This window comes from Mustela nivalis, assembly GCF_964662115.1.
Source record: "Mustela nivalis genome assembly, chromosome: 13".
Lineage (NCBI taxonomy): Eukaryota > Metazoa > Chordata > Mammalia > Carnivora > Mustelidae > Mustela > Mustela nivalis.
Genome location: NC_139032.1, coordinates 46,742,933 through 46,761,678, shown reverse-complemented (window position 1 = coordinate 46,761,678; position 18,746 = coordinate 46,742,933). Strand labels below are relative to the sequence as shown.

The following is an 18,746-nucleotide window of genomic DNA, read 5'->3' as shown; positions in this document are numbered from 1 at the left end:
TGCCCAAAACCATAAGATACCTAGGAATATACTTAATCAAAGAGGCAATGAATTCATATTGAATACTATAAAGTACTCATGAAAGAAACTGAGGAAGACACAAGGAAATGGAAAAATGTTCCATGCTCATGGATTGGAAGAACAAATATTGTGAAAATATCTACACTACCCAAAGCAATCGACACATTTGATGCAATCCCTATCAAAAGCCCATCCATTTTTTTCAAAGAAATGAAACAAAGAATCTTACAATTTAAATGGAACCAGAAAAGACCTCGAATAGCCAGAGGAACACTGAAAAAGAAAGCCAAAGTGGGTGGCATCACAATTACAGACTTCAAAAGACATTAGATTTTTCTGCCAGTGAGATCTATGTTTGCGGCTGGCACTAGACTGACCCTCCTTCTTTGAACACATTGCAGGCTGCTGTCCTGTCAGGGTCACCCGTGGTGGGGACACTACCATGGGCCACATCTGCCTAGAACAACTCTGTGCTCCCAGCGTCCACTTGAAGCGTCTCAGTCTGGGGAAGGACCCAGAGAGACAGTTGACTCGATGCTGCCCTACTGTCCTACTGTTCCACCTCCTGAGGATAAGTCACTAAACTGGTGGACACTTCCCCATTTCCACTCTCCTTCCAGGTTCCCACACTGCTGCTGACTTCCAACACTTTCATGTTTCCAGAGTCAGCTGTGGTTTTCTGAGCAAAGGAGTGTCCTACTTCTCGTGTAACGAGAACTTAGGCAGCGCTCCAACACAGGTACAGTTGAGCTCTGGGATCCTTTGCTGAGGGGCCCTGGAATTAGCATGTTTCTGTGTGGGACCAGACATCTGGGGGCCTTGAGCTCCACAGCACAGGAATCAGCTGACAGGGAGGGTGAGGGAGGGCAAGTGGGCACTCTGGTTCCTGAAGCTGCCAAACCTTGGCTGTGTGTGGCCAGTAGTGCAGGGTGATGTCTCCCAGCCTGTCCCTGGGCACCCAACCCTGAGCCCTGCCTCCTCTACCTCCCCTGGCAGGCTGAATAGCAATGCCTGGGAATGGAAAGTTGGTTGGGGTTGGGGCGCCTGGCTGGCTCAGTCCTTTAAGCATCAGCCTTGAGCTCAGGTCATCATCTCGTGGTCCTAGGATCGAGTCCTACATTAGGCCATCTGCTTAGTGGGGAGTGTACTGCTACCTGACCTTCCCCGCTCCCAGGCTCTGCCTCTCTGTCTCTCTCAAATAAAGAAATAAAATCTTTAAAAAGTGTTGGCAGGGATGTTCATTCCCCTCGCCCCTGCATTTGGCCTTTGCTGCTTCGTTCCACAACACTTCCCAGTATTTAATAATCAATAACACTGGGATTGAAACCAACTATGGCGATAGGGATTTTCAGGACAAGACTTATTCTTTGTCATAGACAGAGTAAGGAAACGGGTTTATGACAGCATTAGAATCTCTGGGTGTCCACAAGTAGGCTTTTTGCAGCTGGAAGTGACATCCTCAGGAAGGGGTCCCATTTTGGTCACCACCCTTGTCACATTTGGCCACCAGGGGGCGGCCTCCCAAAGAGGGAGCTGCACTGGGCTACTTTTCAACCTGTTCTGCTTTCTGTTTCCTTTCAGCCACAGCTGCTATTCCATCACATTGGATGGAAATGGGAGCAAAGCCTCTCCAGCAGGTGGCTCTGCAAAACCTAGAGATTTCATTGCATTTTTGCTTTCTACTTGCTTTCTTGTGCTGCTCCTAGGAAAACCTTTAAGCTAAGATGACAGCAAAACAGAAAGTTGTTGTGTGAACAGGCTGAGAGGTCAAGAGAGTGAATGCCAAGGGAGCTGTGGGGACTTCTGCCTTGGCAAGGAAGGTAACTGTTAGGACAGGGGAGTGTGTTCTGGAATGAGAATGGGGTGGTGGGTAGAGGGCAGGGTGGGTGCCAGAAGTTAAGGAAATAGCACGTTCTTCTGCACTTCCAACTAGATATTTATTCTCAACTCTAGATGTTTGCAGAAGGCACTGGTGAAAAATAAAAACCCTTCTTGGCAATGGGGGATGAATGGGTCAGCCTTTTCGAGAGTTCACAACAGAAGTCCAGTTTGGGAGGCTGCCTCCTTTGCAAGTCAGGTACTGCAGTGTAGGCCACACTGTTCCCAAGATTTTGGAGGAGGAGTCAAACAATATTCTCATACATAGCTGTCAGAATTAAGATAAGACCATCGCTACCATATATAGCCATTCTGTACGGAAGATGCACTGCTGGGTGCCTTTCAGTGCATGAGTTCAGTGAATATTCATGCTATTTTTTCAAAATTGTTAAACCTGCTTTTACTCCTGAATTATGCACAACTCACTATTGCTCCACAGATTTCCATGATTCATGTATTTTCAGCTGATTGGACCAATGATTTTTTATTGCTCTAAATATTAGGAGAGAGAATGCTTAACCGGGCTTCCCACCTTTATTTTTGAAGAAAGTCTGTCACTGTTTATGTGCATGAGAATCTCGTGATGTGGATATCCACCAAACATTGTGGTATTCCGAAAATGAGGAAATACTAGCAGCGAGCAACAGAGAAGAATTCTTACTACATCAAAGTCTCTAAAAAACAGCAATGGGGTATTATGCTGCTGTAGGAAACAGTGTCACAAGGAGGACTTGGGAACCTAATAATTAAGCTGATAATTCTGGAAAACATGATTTTATCTGTCGTAATAGATAATTTGATGAAGGATTGAATGAATTATCCATTCATGCCAAGTGAATTCTTAAAGCCAAGAGGCTCACTGATGTGCAAGGAAGTAAGAACCAAGACAGGATAAACCATCGTCAGTAGTTCAGTCATGATGAAAAATAAATACAACATTAAACATATTAACATGATTTGCAGAACATCAAATCCATGAAATCACTCAGGAAAAAAGAAATGACATAAAGGGCAAACCATGCCCAGAATAATGAACCCCACTATTCCGAGGTCCCATGCAATATTCTTCTCCAAGACAGACACACTGACTTCTCTTATTCATGCTCCCACCCACTCCAGGGTGGTCTCTGCTTATGTATTCCACCAAACTGACTCTCAGGAAGGTCAGCAAAGGCATCTGTGTTTCTGAAATCACAGGCAGTTCAATCCACATCTTCCAGGAATCCACTGATGGTCTTTGAAGCACATTTACTTCCTTAAAGACACTCACCAGCAACCTCTCTTACCCTGTGCTGTATGACCAAGAGTCCACCGTCTCCTTTGTGGCTCTTCTCTCCTGTCCCTTCAATGGTTGAAGAGCCTCAGAATCAAGTTTTCTTTGTTTTTCACATGCACAGTCTTCCTGCGTGACCACCTCTGTTTCTGGCTTTGCCTGCTAGATGGGGACCTCAACCATAGCGTTTCTTGTCAACTGCCAGCTCACTTGCCCCCGTCACCTAGTGACCTGTCTAGGGGTCCGCAGATTTTCTGTGTGCACTTCCTGTGTGCTTCTACCTCTCTGCTCAGGCAGCAGGTGAGAGAAGTCACTTCCTTTCCTTCTTCATTAAAACACTAAGTAGGAGGATGTTTTTAGATCCCGTCCCTACAGCAACCATATATATATATTCCTACAACCAAAGAGGTAGACATCAGGATCTGTATTTATTATGTCCTATAGCCCAAGGTCAACATGCAAGTTGTCTTAGAGAAAGTCACTTGTCATTTCCAAAGTTAATGCAGTATGACGGTAAATGCATTCTGCTGTCCAATTTCCAATGGAGTTACACAATCAGACCTGGTGTGCCTCTTTGAAAACCCTTTTGTCCTTAAAGTTCCATAAAGAAAAAATGATAAACTGATTACATATTATAAATTATAATATTTTATTATATTCTGCTATGTAAAGGTGGACATCATGTTATATGAAAACAGAATCTTATCAATATTTACATAAATAAATATTTAAATAGATAAATAGACACGAGCAAGGTCATCTGTAAGCAACTACTGCTTGTAGAGTTGACATGTCCTGGAAACACGTGACAAATTACTGTGTTCATATCTTCACGACAGCAGAAATGAGAATCTCTGACACGGCAGAACTCCAAAATGTATGATGTTATCAGTCAGAAGGAATCATTTCCATGTTGAAAGGGGTGTCACTTCCCGCTCCTTAGTCTCTTATGTAAGGCTGTTGATGCATACAAGGGTTTCATGATCTCTGCTCGGACCATCTCCCAGGCACAAGGGCTGAATTGCTTCTCTTGCAGATAGAGGGAGATTCTCTGGAAGTAGTTCCTCAGGATGGAGTCCCCGTTCACCAGGGGCAGCTCTCCTACCCCCACCTCCAGCAGAGGACAAGCTGCCAGGCAATCCAGCTGCTCAGAAAGTCCTGAGCACAATTCCTCCAGGAGGGTCGTGTTCCAAGGAGCAGGTGAGGCCTCTGTGCAGAAGAGGTGGAAGGTCTTCTGGTTCGTCACATGGACGACAGAGAGGGCGTGAGCCTTCTGTAGCACCTTGCCGTCAAACACCTCCTGTGGGAAGCCAAAGTCATTTGTATAGTTGTCACAGGAGCTAGCAGACAGTCTCCTCATTTGTCGCAGGAGTATCAAGGCCCTCCAGTGCAGCAGGCCGTGGTCCTGAGGCAGGTCACATCCCAGAGAGCCGAGGGAGTGGCAGCTGAGCACCAACAGGGCCATCAAGAAGGAACAGGTTAGGGCCATCAGGGATCCTACAGATGCTGTTGGCCTGGCTGGGGTGGGCACGTCTGGGAACCGTGGCTCTAGTCCTCTGAACATCTTGTCTTGTGCGTGTGGTTTAAGTAGGGGACACAGGAGTTTTCGATTTCTGAACGTTTCCCTTCCTTTCTACTTCTCTTTTTGCTTTCCTTTCTACACTTTCTCCTGGGTTGTAGAGCGTGGGTTTCTCAACCATTTCTTTTTCCTATTGCTGCCTCCTGTCACAGTCTTTTAAATATTTATGTTTTTGAACCTTCCAACAAAACTTGGTAACATAGATCTACAGTCTATATAGTTATGTATGTATAGCTCTGCTTAATAGATTAGAAAAGAAAGTGTTCATTTTACTCCGTTTATTTAATTCAGTGTTAAGATGGACAAAAATTTCAACTGAGAGCTATATTTTTTAAATTAATTTATTTATTTTCAGAAAAACAGTATTCATTATTTTTTCACCACACCCCGTGCTCCATGCAATCCGTGCCCTCAGTAATACCCACCATCTGGTTCCCCAAGCTCCTACCTCCCCGCCACGTCGAACCCCTCAAATGTTTTTCAAAGTCCATAGTCTGAGAGCTATATTTTAAGCTATTTATTCTTTACTGGATATCTAAATATGATGAATGACTTCTCAATTTTTTCTTAAATGGAAATATAAAAGTACAATGCTAATTAAGAATTTGTAGAAAGATATAATAATATCGGTGTCCTTAGATAATGAGAATCATTCCAAATTGCTAACAGCCAATGAATTATTCAATTATTTATTGGATGTTTGTTTTTCATGTACCATATTTTAGTATGGCCTCAATAAGAAAATGATTTTTAACTTCACTTGCTGCTAGATGCTCATCAAGTTATTCTCAAAATATTTTTTCTATTTATACCAGATAGAATTCTTGATGCAATGAATAAGTTTTGAATAATTAAATGATTATGTAGAATTTATTTGTATTTATTTCCAAAGCCCACATCAAAATAAGGCTCAAAGAAAAGCAACATCCACAAGACAGCCCATGGCTTGTTGAAGCTTTGTGCCCAACTCTAGAACTACTTGTTACATTGTGGGAAGCAACTGGACTAGTGTTCCCTCTGGTGGGGGGATGCTGAAATGCGGGAGAGACCTTGAAGCTCCAGAGCAGGATGAATGGGGACAAACTCTGGACCTTCTGCTCACTTTTACTAGGAATCTATTTGCTGTTTTTGAAAAAAAAAAAAAGAAAGAAAGAAAGAAAGAAAGAAAGAAAAGAAAGAAAGAAAGAAAGAAAGAAAGAAAGAAAGAAAGAAAGAAAGAAAGAAGAAAAAGGAAAAAAAAGTATTTTTGTTGAAGGTCATGGCTTATAACACTAGCAGAGTCAATTCATTGCAGGAAGTTTTTGCTTGTGTTTGTGTTTCTTTGCTTGCTCTGGAAGAAAATCTCCCACCAGGGGACAGACTTCTACAGACAACACAAACCCATGTGCAGACCTGGTCACTGTCTAGCCCACCTTGCCCCCTCGCTGGCAGTCTCCCCTGTAAAGACTGTGATGGGCCACAGAACAGCAGCCTCCTGCTCCTATCTCCTCTCTGCTCCTGCCCCTGTGACATCACTGCAGTGGGGACATTCCCTCAGGTCAACAATAGTCACCAGGAGAAAAGAAAACAAATTTTCTTTTGGCTTCTGCTAGGAGAGTTTCAAAAAACCTGGGAGTTTCAAACAACTTGTGTTCTTCTTTGTGGCTTTGTAATTGGAAGTAAAAGGGCCAGACAGAAACCACAAAGGAAAAGGAAGCAGCTGTGTGAATGGGCAGGAGAGGCTCCTGAGGAGGGAGGGTGGAGGGGAGCTCACAGGAGGTTTCTCCACTTGGGAGAGGGAAACTCTGTGATTGGAGAGTGAAAAGATGGATCTCGAAGGGCGTGGAGGAAGGGGACATGTGCTGTACGAGAACATATGGAGTATGCGGACATAGGCACAGTGTATACGTATACATATTACATTCCTGTGTAACTAATTACATTCAATGGATAGTCACCTGTTCTGAATGGGTATTTTATTTTATTTTTTTTTTTCACAACGATATTTTAGAGGATCAGCCCTTTGCAGTCAGTTATACGGAAAAGGCTAAGAGAAGATCACTTTTTTAAGGGAAAACATGAGAATTTAATCCCCATTTGTTAAACTCTCACTCAGTGGAAGATATTAGATGTTTGGAATGTGCCACTTCATTATTACAACAGCTCTAGGAATATTTCCACCTCACTTTACATCTGGGGAACCTGAGCTGCAGAGAGCTCCAGTGAGGTTCTCATGATCAGACAAGGAGATGGAAGCAGAATTCCAGATGCAGGGCACAGTCCTATAGCCCATGGGATAAATTCCTGCCTGAGATTCCTCTTGGGAAATTCTGAATCTTCCCTTCTGCCACACTTCCTGGAGATCATTCTTCACTGGTGGCGTCCCACCTGCTCTGGCTGCCCCATCGCTGTGCCCTTGACAGGCTCCCCTTCTCGTTCTCAGCCTTAAATGTCAAAGATTCTCTGAAGTTTTAGGGCATCTTCTCATTCCACTCTCATGTCAGACGGAAGGAGTTTCAGCACTGTGCCTCAATTTCCAAATATGGAAGACACATTGCGATTTAATGTCTCCAGGATGTGCATTGTTGGAGAGTCCAGACTCACCCCTGCATCTCCAGTGGGAAGTCTGCTGTCCCCTCTTCCTGACATTCCTCCTGCAGTCTCCTGGACATAGATCCCTTTGGCCTCTAGCACTGTGAAGGTAGCCTCAGACTATTCTAGAGTGATTGCTTTACTCTCTCTCTGCTGGCAAAGCCAGTAGATTTCCCTCTGCTCTTCACAGAGGGTGACTAGTGGAGATTCCAAAGGTACAACTCAAAAGAACTGTGGGCTCCACCAACTAGGGAGGCCTGGACATTGTAGCTGTCCAGTGGAAGCACACAGAGCCTTGAGCCAGCAGGCTTCTCTAATAGTTCGAGTTCCTACCAGTGCCTTCTCCTGGCCAGTGTGATTGTCTGAGAGCTCCTTTTTCTCCTGGTACTGCAGATGAGAATGGCCCTGGGACCTCAGCTGTGAGTGGATCTAAGAAGAGTTGTTGTTTTCTGTCTTCTTGCATTTGGGGGCTGTTGGTTTGTTCTTGGTGCTGCAGCTGGGACATCAGGAACAACGTTCCAACTGGTTCTGTGTTGATCCAGAAACCAGATGATCCTGCAATATGTGAACACGTGAACAACTTCAGCTAGCTCTGTCCTGTGGAAGGAGGCCCTTAGGGACAGTCCTGCCAATGAGACATTTTACCCACAATGCTGAGTAAGTTAACTCAACACATTGTATGGCTGAAGCAGAAAGAGGAGGATTTAGAAAGATGGAACTCATGGCGATGTGGCTTAGTGTTGTAGGTCAAGAGTATAATTTCCAGGTCCCTTTCCCGCTTTCTTCCTTTTTATCATTTCCCTTTACTTATGTCTGCATTTGAAGAGGAAGAGTTGGGTCACCTGATTTTGACTCAGACTCCTTCCAAGGTAGTCACTCTGTTTCTTCTGTCTCAGATGGAGATGGATTTTCTGGTTGCACATCTTCAAGGCCAGGGCAGGGCCCTCAAACCCAGGGGAGGCATTTCCACTCCCATTCCAGGTACCACGCAGGTTTCCAGTGTTCTGGCTGCCCCAGCAGGGATGGGTTCAGGTGAGGAAGAGTGTGAAGCTCAGCAGCAGCATCTTGTGGAGGACAGACTTGGCATGGACCTTCTGGAACTGGCAGCCACCCAACCTGTCCCAGTGGAGGTGTCCCTGGTTCAGGAGAAGGGACTGACGGTCCTCCTCTGTTCAGAAGCAGTGGGTCCCCCTGTGAAGCTGCCCGGGGCCAGGAGGCAGCTCACAGCCCAGTGCTGAGATGCTACCATGGGGAACCAGTAGGATCCCCACTAGGGGCTGGGTGCTGCACCTGAGGGCTTCTGATGGCCCGGCAGAACAGTGGGCGGTGCCCTGTCCCCTCATTCATCTTCAGTTTTTTCTATTCATGAGTCTTCAATAGAACAACATGTTTTCATTTGCAGAATGTTCCCGTACACTTTTCATGCCTTTTCATTTTTGTTTGCTTTTCTTTAGATATGCTTTACATGGCTTAGAAGACATTAGAAGTCATCCCCCATTTCAATTATTTTTTTATTTTTTCATGGAAGTTCAATTAGCCCAAAGAACATAAATCTCTCAGATGTACACTCTATCTATAGTCACTAGCTTCTGTTCTTTTCCTCGTCTTTTCTCTGTCACCAGTATGGTTTCCTGGTGAGTAATTCAGTCAAAACAGCCGGTCCCCGTGGTCACAACCCTTCTACTTCCCGGCTTCATGGACACTTTCCATGCATCCTTTGCTATGATGCAATTCCTTGAAGCCTTTCTTGGCTTTGAAATAGATTCTTATCTAAAATTTGCTCTTATACTACTGCCTGAGGGACATTCCACCTTTGTTTGCAGTGTGGCTCTTTTCTCCCTTAACCAGGGGAGGTTTTGGCACCATATCTCATTCTACGCTCTTTTCCCAGGCAACCACTTCCCTCCCTGGGTTTTCTGTGAATGGAATGGCTTGTAAATGGCCGGATCAAGGATCCATGTTGTTTCTTTTGATTTGTTTCTTTTGTTTTGTTTAAAGATTTTATTTATTTATATGACACACACAGAGAGAGACAGTGAACACAATCAGGGACAGGGTTAGAGGGAGAAGCAGACTCCCAGCTAAACACGGAACTTGACGCATGTCTTGATCCAGGACCCTGTCATCCTGACCTGAGCCTAAGGCAGACACTTAATCTACTGAGCCACTCGGGTGACCCTGAACGATCCATTTGCTAAAGAATATTCACACTTGGGTGTCTACCGTGCGATGTGCAATGTATCTGGTGCTTTTCATATTATTTCCTGACATGTCTGCTTCCTTTTCTACTTACAAAATTCATGTTTTCCCTTCTTCTCACTCTTCCCTTTAACATAACTGATATTACTTCACTACAATTCTTGTCCCAAGGTTAGTTTTAGTACAAAATCCAAGATACAGACACAGCATTGGTTTGGGAAGTCTGCCTTTCCCGTGAAGACAGCATGCAAAGTGACTTCCAGGAAGTAGATGCAATTACGTCTAATGTGAAAACAAAGTAATGACTGAGAGAATGGTACAGTCTATTCTTTCATCAGGTTGTAATCAGACTAGTTTCCTGCTTCAATTAGAAACAAACGCAAGAAGTTTTCTATAGAAACATTTAATGATCATAAAATAAAGAATTTAATACACATAAAACATATACAATTCTCTTAACCACAAAGGGAAGATACAACTAATATAATACAATAAAAATAACTTAAATGTGAAATAAATAAATAAATAGTTAAATAGGCAGATCAGCATGGTCATCTGAAAGCAACAGGTGTTTGTAATATTGACTTCATGTTGCCTAATACTCCTGAACATATGTGACAAAGTGAATCAGTTCATGTCATGATGACAGCAGAAATGAGAGTCCTTGACACTACAGGACAATGGGAGTGTGATATTATTATGGGTGTCACTTCCCACTCATTAGTCTCCTTTGCAAAGCTGATGATGCATACAAGGGTTTCATGATCACTGCTCGGACTATCTCCCAGGCACAAGGGCTGTATTGCTTCTCTTGCAGATAGAGGGAGATTCTCTGGAAGTAGTTCCTCAGGATGGAGTCCCCATTCACCAGGGGCAGCTCTCCCACCCCCGCCTCCTGTAGGGGACAGGCTGCCAGGTGGCCCAGCTACTCAGAAAGTCCCGAGCACAATTCCTCCAGGAGGGTAGTTTTCCAGGGAGCAGGTGAGGCCTCTGTGCAGAAGAGGTGGAGCGTCTTCTGGTTTGTCACATGGATGACAGAGAGGGCATGAGCCTTCTGCAGCACCTTGCCATCAAACACCTCCTGCGGGAAGCCAAAGTCGTTTGTGTAGTTGTCACAGGAACTAGCAGACAGTCTCCTCATTTGTCGCTGGAGCATCAGGGCCCTCCAGTGCAGCAGGTCGTGGTCCTGAGGCAGGTCACATCTCAGAGAGCCTAGGGACTTGCAGCTGAGCACCACCAGGGCCACCAAGAATGAACAGGGCAGGGCCATTGGGGATACTGCAGATGCTGTTGTCCTGGCTGTGGTGGGCATGTCTGGAAACCGTGGCTCTAGCTTCTCTGAACATCTTCTCTTATGCATGAGGCTTAAGTAGGGGACTTAGGAGTTTTCAATTTCAGTAGGTTTCCCTTACTTTCTACTTCTCTTTTTGCTCTCCTTTCTGCACTTTCTACTTGGGTTGCAGCATGGGTTTCTCAACCATGTATTATTTTCTTTAAGTATTATCCTTGCCTCCAGAATCTTTTTGGATTTTTTTTTTAATTGCAACTTTGAAGAAAACTTAATAGAAGGGAGACACAGTATATATCATTATATATTGTATTTTTGTCTGTGTTTTAAGATTTAAAAAAGTGTAACGTTTATCCATCAGGGTCGAGAATGATAAAAATTTTAAGGTAATAGTTATATTTTAAAGCTATTGATGCTTATGTATATAAGTAAATTTTATGTGTGACTTATAATTTCTTTACATGTATACAGTGAAGAATATGGAGTACATATGCAAATTAACAATTTCAAATAGGACTTAATGAATTCGGTGTACCTGAACATTTACAATCAATCCAGATTGCTAAATGCAAGTGAAAACTGGAATTATTACTTAATATGTCTTTTTTAGTGCACTGAATTTGAATGTTGCCTCATATGACAAAATCATTTTTTAAAGATTTTTATTTATTTATTTGACAGAGAGAAAGATACAGAGAAGTACAAGTAGATAGAGCAATGGGCAGACAGTGAGGGAGAAGCAGGCTTCTAACGAGCAGGGAGCCTGATGCGTGGCTCCATCCCAGCACCCTGGGATTATGACCTGAGCTTAAAGTGGCCACCCAACTGACTGAGCTCCCCAGGCACCACGACAACCTCATCTTTAACTTTACCTGCTACTATGTACTCTGGAAGGTATTGTCAAAATGTTTTTTCTGTTTAACATCAGATAATTACTGAGGTGTTGAATGAATTTTGTAGAGATAAATCATAATATTTAATGTATTTGTGTTTTTATTTCCAAAACCTGCATCACAACAGGCCTCAGACATCAGCAATGGCCACAAGACAACACTATCAGCTCACCAGTAAGAATGATCACCTGTCCAGGTAAGACTCTGAGACCCAGGAAATGAAGGAGAGAAACTCCTCCAATCCTAAAGGATTCCTGTTATTCCTAGATTTGTCACACTGACCTTACAGACAGTTTGTGTCCTCCAAGAATTCTGTGCCATTGCTTCTTAGTAATATCCAAGAAAACCAATGAAAGACAATATATACCAAGGTTTTGTTAGAGCGCTCCAAGTCATTGCAAGTGTCCCCAGCAGGAAGCCTGGTTCTTGTCTAGGAAGAGGAGGTGTCAAGGTTCTAATTCCAGATGACAGGATTTTTCCAGCAGCCCCTCACTGACAAGGTAGTTATCATATCTACTAAGCTCTTTCATCTGCAGTGACTGAGTGTCCTCCACCTGGGCTCTCCTGGGCTCACTCCTGAGGACAGGCTCACCATGACCTGAGGTCTCTAGATTCCTCTGAGTGCAGGGGCTGGTTTCCTTGTTAGCAAAACACTTAATGGCCCCAAATCCTTGCCCTTGCTCTTGCCCCTGAAGTGTTTGTGTCCGGGATCATCTCAGTGCTCACCTCCTCCTCTCCTGACCAGGTATCAAAGGTGCCAACGGCCACCAGATTCTGAGGGTCCTTTTTAGTTTTCTCCAAGCAGAGGAAAGACCAATTATAATCCTTTCACCTTGAATAAGGGAATACATTTATTGTGCCATCACAGCTCCTAATTTTCTTTTTTTTTTTCATTGTTTTAAAGTAAGCTCCACCCACATTTTTTTTTAAAGTAAGACCAACGTGGGGCTTGAACCCAAAGTCTGACATCAAGCCCTGAAGTTAGAGTAAGATTCATATCCTCAACCAACTGAGCCACCCACGATCTCCCATCGTTCAAATTTTCCTGAAACTAACAACACTTGTTACGTCCAAAATTTCTGAGCTGAGCACAGGGATTTCACTCACTGGGTCTCTCAGAAGAATCTTCCAGCACAGAAACTGAAGACTTTCACAGAAACTGAAGACTTTCACTAGCTCATTCATACTGTGTGTTTCCAGTAGGCAGCTCATCTGGCCATCTGTCTGGTGCTCCAAATGCGGGGGTTGTGAGGTCCAGGCTATGGTGTCAGGGACAAACCACCTTGTTGCCTTTCCTTATTCATGGTGTTGCATTTTCAACTTAAGTAACAACAACAAAGAGAATTTGATTTACTTAATATTTCCACATGCTTTACTGGACATACTCTCACTTGCTGGTCCTGATCATGTTCTATGTCATCATGAGGATCACTCAGAGGGAATGAAGAGGAGGGCCAAAAGGCTGCCCCAGGTTTCTCTTTCATTTTTAAAACATCAGTTTTTCTGTTTCTCATGTCACCTTTACTCGAAAGCAAAACATGACAGCTGTGTGGGAGGCAGGGGGGAAGACACCTGTTCTGTCTGAACGTGACAAAAGTGAAAGAGTGGCCTGTCCACTGAGAAAATGGCAGAGTGTACGTCAGCAAAGTTGATGCAGAAACACTGAGGATGAGCAGGTCTGGCAGACGGGAAGAATGAAAGTTGTACTGAGTTATGGCAAGTCAGGAAAGTTACTGCCTTGGCCAGAGGATCCCACAAGACCAACTCTTGGGTCCACATGAGGCCCTCAGCTCTACAAGAGGAGCCACCTCATTTTCCTTTCATTCAATCCACTTGTACTTGGCTCTGAGGAGAGATGAGAAGAGTCACATCAACCTGCTCTGAAGTGATTGGTGACCTGGACTCAGCTGCTCACCCTCTCTGGAAGGAGACAGTATCCTTGCCCTTCCTGAGAGCTCTACCTATCTGATAAACCACTCAGACCTGGAAAAGGTTGCCTAAGAAGTCCAATATGAAGACAAGGGGAACTGAAAGATCCTACATGATTCTGTTCTGCACCTGGATTAGAATAATGATGATGATCTTTTAAATCATAACACTAAAGCTGATTGCAGTCTAGCCCTTCTAAGATCCTTGAAACCACTACCTCTGTCTTCTCAATAACCCCATTGGGATTCCGCTTATTTCTGCAGCTGTTTGGAGAGAAACAGAAACCCGGTGTTAGAATTATTCAGATTGAACCAATATCGAAGGTAGAACACAAAGGAGTTGTGAGATAATGGCTGGTCTGGAAGCAGCTGTTAAAAGATGTGAAGAATAGAAATGGATGGAGGGTTCAAGAAGCAGGAGAGGCCATGGCATGAATTCAGTCAGGTGTAGAGGAAGAGGGATCAAGGATTCTAGATCGCACTGTAGATGCCAAAGACTTGTTGACTGTGGTTGTGTATGGCAACAGGGGGTGTGGGTGGAGTCAAATGCATGAGTGACTTGAAGTTCCTAAGACAAGTTGTCAGGATCCCTTTTAAATACTCATGAGAGTGAGGAGGAGTTAAGATGGCAGAGAAGTAACAGGCTGAGAAGACATTAGGTAGCAGGAGATCAGCTAGATAGTCTATGAAATCATTCCGAACAGCTACACTCTAACAGAAGATCGAAGAGAAGAAGAGCAACAATTCTAGAAACAGAAAATCGACTACTTTCTGAAAGGTGGGACCTGTTGAGAAGTGAATCCAAAGCGATGGGATGATAGACCACAGGGGGATGGTCTGGCTCCCCGCAGCAGTAGAGCAATGGAGCACAATATCAGAACTTTTAAAAGGCTGTTCCACTGAGGGACATCACTCCAAAGGGTAAGCTGGGGCGAAGCCCATGTAGGATAGCGTGGACTCACATCCTGCGGGGTCACAGAAGGGTCGAGGTTGTTTGAGTGTCACAGAGCTCCCAGGTATTAGAGCGAGGAAGCCAGTAACAGAGACTGAGCTGAGGAATGAGCTCTCAACTCAGAGTTACCTTAAGCTGTGATATGTGGCATAGGCAGGACCCTGCTCTGTGAGCAGGGACTCCACAAGATCCTGCAAGACCCCCCTGAAGAACGCAGGGATCTGCTGGGTTTGGAAACTCCAGGCAGGGCTGTGTGCCAGAGATGCTCAGTCGCAGGATGGGGGGAAGGGGCTCAAAGTGAGGCTAGAGGCCAGGGAGATAGGAGTGATTGAGCACCTTTCTCCAAGGGTGCACTGAAGAGTGGGGCTCCGAGCTCTCAGCTCCTCTGGGCCAGAGATTGGGAGGCCACCATTTTCATGCCATCCTCCAGAACTCTATGGAAAGCATTCAGGGAACAAAAGCTCCAAAGGGGAACCTCAGTGGATTACTTAGCCCAGCCCCTGGTAAGGGCAGTGCACTTCCGCCTGGGGCAAACACATTTGAGAATCACTACAACAGGCCCCTCCCCCAGAAGATCAGCAAGAATTCAGCCAAGATCAAGTTCACGTACCAAGGAGAACAGTGGAATTCCAGAGGAGCAAGCAAAGCAAGGAATTCATGGCTTTCTCCCCATGAGTCTTTAGTCTTGTAAAGTTAATTAAGTTTTTTTAATCTTATTTTTTTCTTAAGCTAAAATTTTTGTAACCATTACTCTCTCCTCTTTTAACTTTTTAACTAGTTTATCTTAACAATACCTTAATTTTAAAAATCTTTTTGGAAACTTCATCATTATACTCATATTTTATCCTTTGTTGTATCTATCCTTATTGTTTGTATACACTTAAGGTTTTATCTTTTAAAAAATGTTGGGGTAGAACTTCTTCTAATAGCTCAAAATAAACCCTAAATCTAGCACAGGTCTTTGTTCCAGTCTCTAGCCTGAGCAAATTCTACTTATCACATCAACTTCTTTTTTAGAAATTTTTTAAAAAAACTTTCATCTTTATAGTCCTATTCCATCACTTCATTGTGTTTACCCTTATTGTGTGTGTGTGTGTGTGTGTGTGTGTGTGTGTGTGTATTTTTTTCATTCTTTAAAATTTTGGGAGATAGTCTCTTTTAAGAGACTAAAATACTCCCCAATTAACTAGGTGACTCTGTTCTAGTCACCAATCTAATATATATATATATATATATTAAATAAATATATATATATATATTATATAATATATATATTAAATAAAGAAAAAATATTAAAAATTATATATATACATATATAATTTATGTATATATATAATTTTTAATATTTTTTCTTTATTTAATTTTTTTTCTCTGAACTTTTTTAACCCTATTTCTTCCCCCCATAAGTTGGGTATTTTCTTACTTGGTTAGAGCACATTTTCATGAGGTCCTTGCCACCTTTTTAGTATTTTATTTGCCCCTTCCTATATTCTTATCTGGGTAAAAGGAAAAGTGGAAAATTCACTGAAAAAAAAAAATAACAAGAGGCAGTACCAAAGCCTAGGGACCTAATCAATACAGACATTGGTAATATGTCAGATCTAGAGTTCAGAATGATGATTGTCAAGGTGCCAACGGGGCTCAAAAAAGGCATGGAAGATATTAGAGAAACCCTGTCTCGAGAAATAAAAGCCCTTTCTGCAGAAATAAAAGAACTAAAATCTAACCAAGTTGAAATTTATAAAGCTATTAATGAGGTACAATCCTATCCTACTGATAGGATAAATAAGGCAGAAGAGAGAATTAGTGATATAGAACCAAATGACAGAGAAGAAAGAAGCTAAGCAAAAGAGAGACAAACTATGACTGGACCACGAGGGGAGAATTCGAGAGATAAGTGATACCATAAGACAAAACAACATTAGAATACTTGGGACTCCAGAAGGAGAAGAAAGAGAGAGGGGAGCAGAAGGCTTATTGGAGAGAATTTCCCTAATATGGCAAAGGGTACAAGCACCAAATCCAGGCGGCATGGAAAAGCCCCCTCAAAATCAATAAGAACAAGTCCACACCCCATCAGTTAATACTAAAATTTTCAAGTCTTAGCAACAAAGATAAAATCCTGACAGCAGCAAGGGACAGGAAGTCTGTAACATACAATGGTAAAAATATTAGATTGGCAACAGACTTATCCACAGAGACCTGGCAGGCCAGAAAGAACTGGTGTGATATATTCAGAGCACTCAATGAGAATAACGTGCAGCCAAGAATACTATATCCAGCTAGGCTATCATTGAAAATAGAAGGAGAGATAAAAATCTTCCAGGACAAACAAAAATGAATACAATTTGTAAACACCAAAACAGCTCTATAAGAAATATTGAAAGGGGTGCTCGAAACAATGAGACAGACCAAAAGTAGTAGACTAGAAAGGAACAGAGACAATATACAGTAAGAATCACTCTACAGGCAATACAGTGGCACTAAATTCATATCTCTCAATACTTACCCTGAATGTAAATGGGCAAAATACCCCCAAGCAAAATACACAGGGCATTAGAATGGATAAAAAAACAAAACCCATCAATATGCTGTCAACAAGAAACTCATTTGAGACCCAAGGACACCTCTAGATTTAAAGTGAGGGGGTGGAAAATAATTTACCATTATAATGGACATCAAAAGAAAGCTGGGGTGGCAATCCTTATATCAGATCAATTTCAAGCCAAGGACTATAATCAGAGATAAGGAAGAACACTATATCATACTCAAAGTGTCTGTCCAAGAAGAAGATTTAACAAGTGTTAAGTATCTACGACCCTAACATGGGAGCAGCCAATTACATAAATCAATTAATAACAAAATCAAAGAAACACATCAACAAAAGTACTAAAAGAAAGAACAAGAGCCATATGAGACTCTCAATAGATGCTAAAAAAGCATTGGACAAAGTACAGCACCCTTTCCTGTTCAAAACTCTTCAAAGTGTAGGGATAGAGGGTACATACCTAAATATCATCAAAGCCCACCATGAAAAATCCACTGCAAACATTCTCAGTGGAGAAAAATGGAGAGTTTTTCCACTAAGGTCAGGGAACATGGCAGGGATGTCTATCACCACTACTGCTATTGAACACAGTAGTAGAAGCCCTAGCCCCAGCAATCAGGCAACAAAAAGAAATTAAAGGCATCCAAATCAGCAAAGAAGTCAAACGATCACTCTTTGCAGATGATATGATACTATATGTGGAAAACCCAACAGACAACAGTCCAAATCTGCTAGAAATTGTAAGGGAATTCAGTAAAGCGTGAGGATATAAAATCAATGCACAGAATACAGTTGTATTTCTTTACACCAAAGCAAGACAGAGAAATCAAGGAATCAATTCCATTTACAACGGCACCCAAATCCATAAGATACCTAGGAAGAAACCTTACCCGAAGGGCAAAGAATTTATACTCAGAAAACTATAAAGTACTCATGAAAGAAATTGAGAAAGACACAAAGAAATGGAAAAATGTTCCAAGCTCATGGATTGGAAGAACAAATATTGTGAAAATGTCTACGCTACCTAAAGCAATCTACACATTTGATGCAATCCCTATCAAAAGCCCATCCATTTTGTTCAAAGAAATGAAACAAAGAATCCTACTACAATTTATATGGAACCAGAAGAGACCTCGAATAGCCAGAGGAATACTGAACAAGAAAGCCAAAATCGGTGGCATCACAATTCCAGAACTCAAACTCTATTGCAAAGCTGTCATCACCAAGACAATATGGTACTGGCCCAAAAACAGACACACAGATCAGTGGAACAAAATAGAGAGCCCAGAAACAGACCCTCGACTTTATGGTCAACTAATCTTTGACAAAGCAGGAAAGAACGTCCAATGGAAAAAAGACAGCCTCTTCCACAAATGGTGTTGGGAAAATTGGACAGCCACAAGCAGAGAAATGAAGCTGGACCATTTCCTTACACCACACATGAAAATAGACCAAAATGGATGAAGGACCTCAATGTGAGAGAGGAATCCATCAAAATCCTTGAGGAGAACACAGGCAGCAACCTCTTTGACCTTAACCACAGCAACTACTTCCTAGGAACATCACCAAAGGACAGGGAAGCAAGGGCAAAAAAATGAACTGTTGGGACTTCATCA

At 42.7% G+C, this 18,746-nt stretch overlaps 2 pseudogenes across 2 annotated transcripts; both read right to left on the bottom strand.

Moving 5' to 3' along the window:
* Positions 1–3,797: 3,797 nt before the first annotated feature.
* On the bottom strand, positions 3,798–4,732 carry LOC309846489 (interferon alpha-1/2 pseudogene; annotated as a pseudogene). Its single transcript has one exon. The product of its transcript is annotated as an interferon alpha-1/2 pseudogene (transcript).
* A 5,495-nt stretch (positions 4,733–10,227) lies between these two features.
* On the bottom strand, positions 10,228–10,832 carry LOC309846315 (interferon alpha-1/2 pseudogene; annotated as a pseudogene). Its single transcript has one exon. The product of its transcript is annotated as an interferon alpha-1/2 pseudogene (transcript).
* Positions 10,833–18,746: the final 7,914 nt, after the last annotated feature.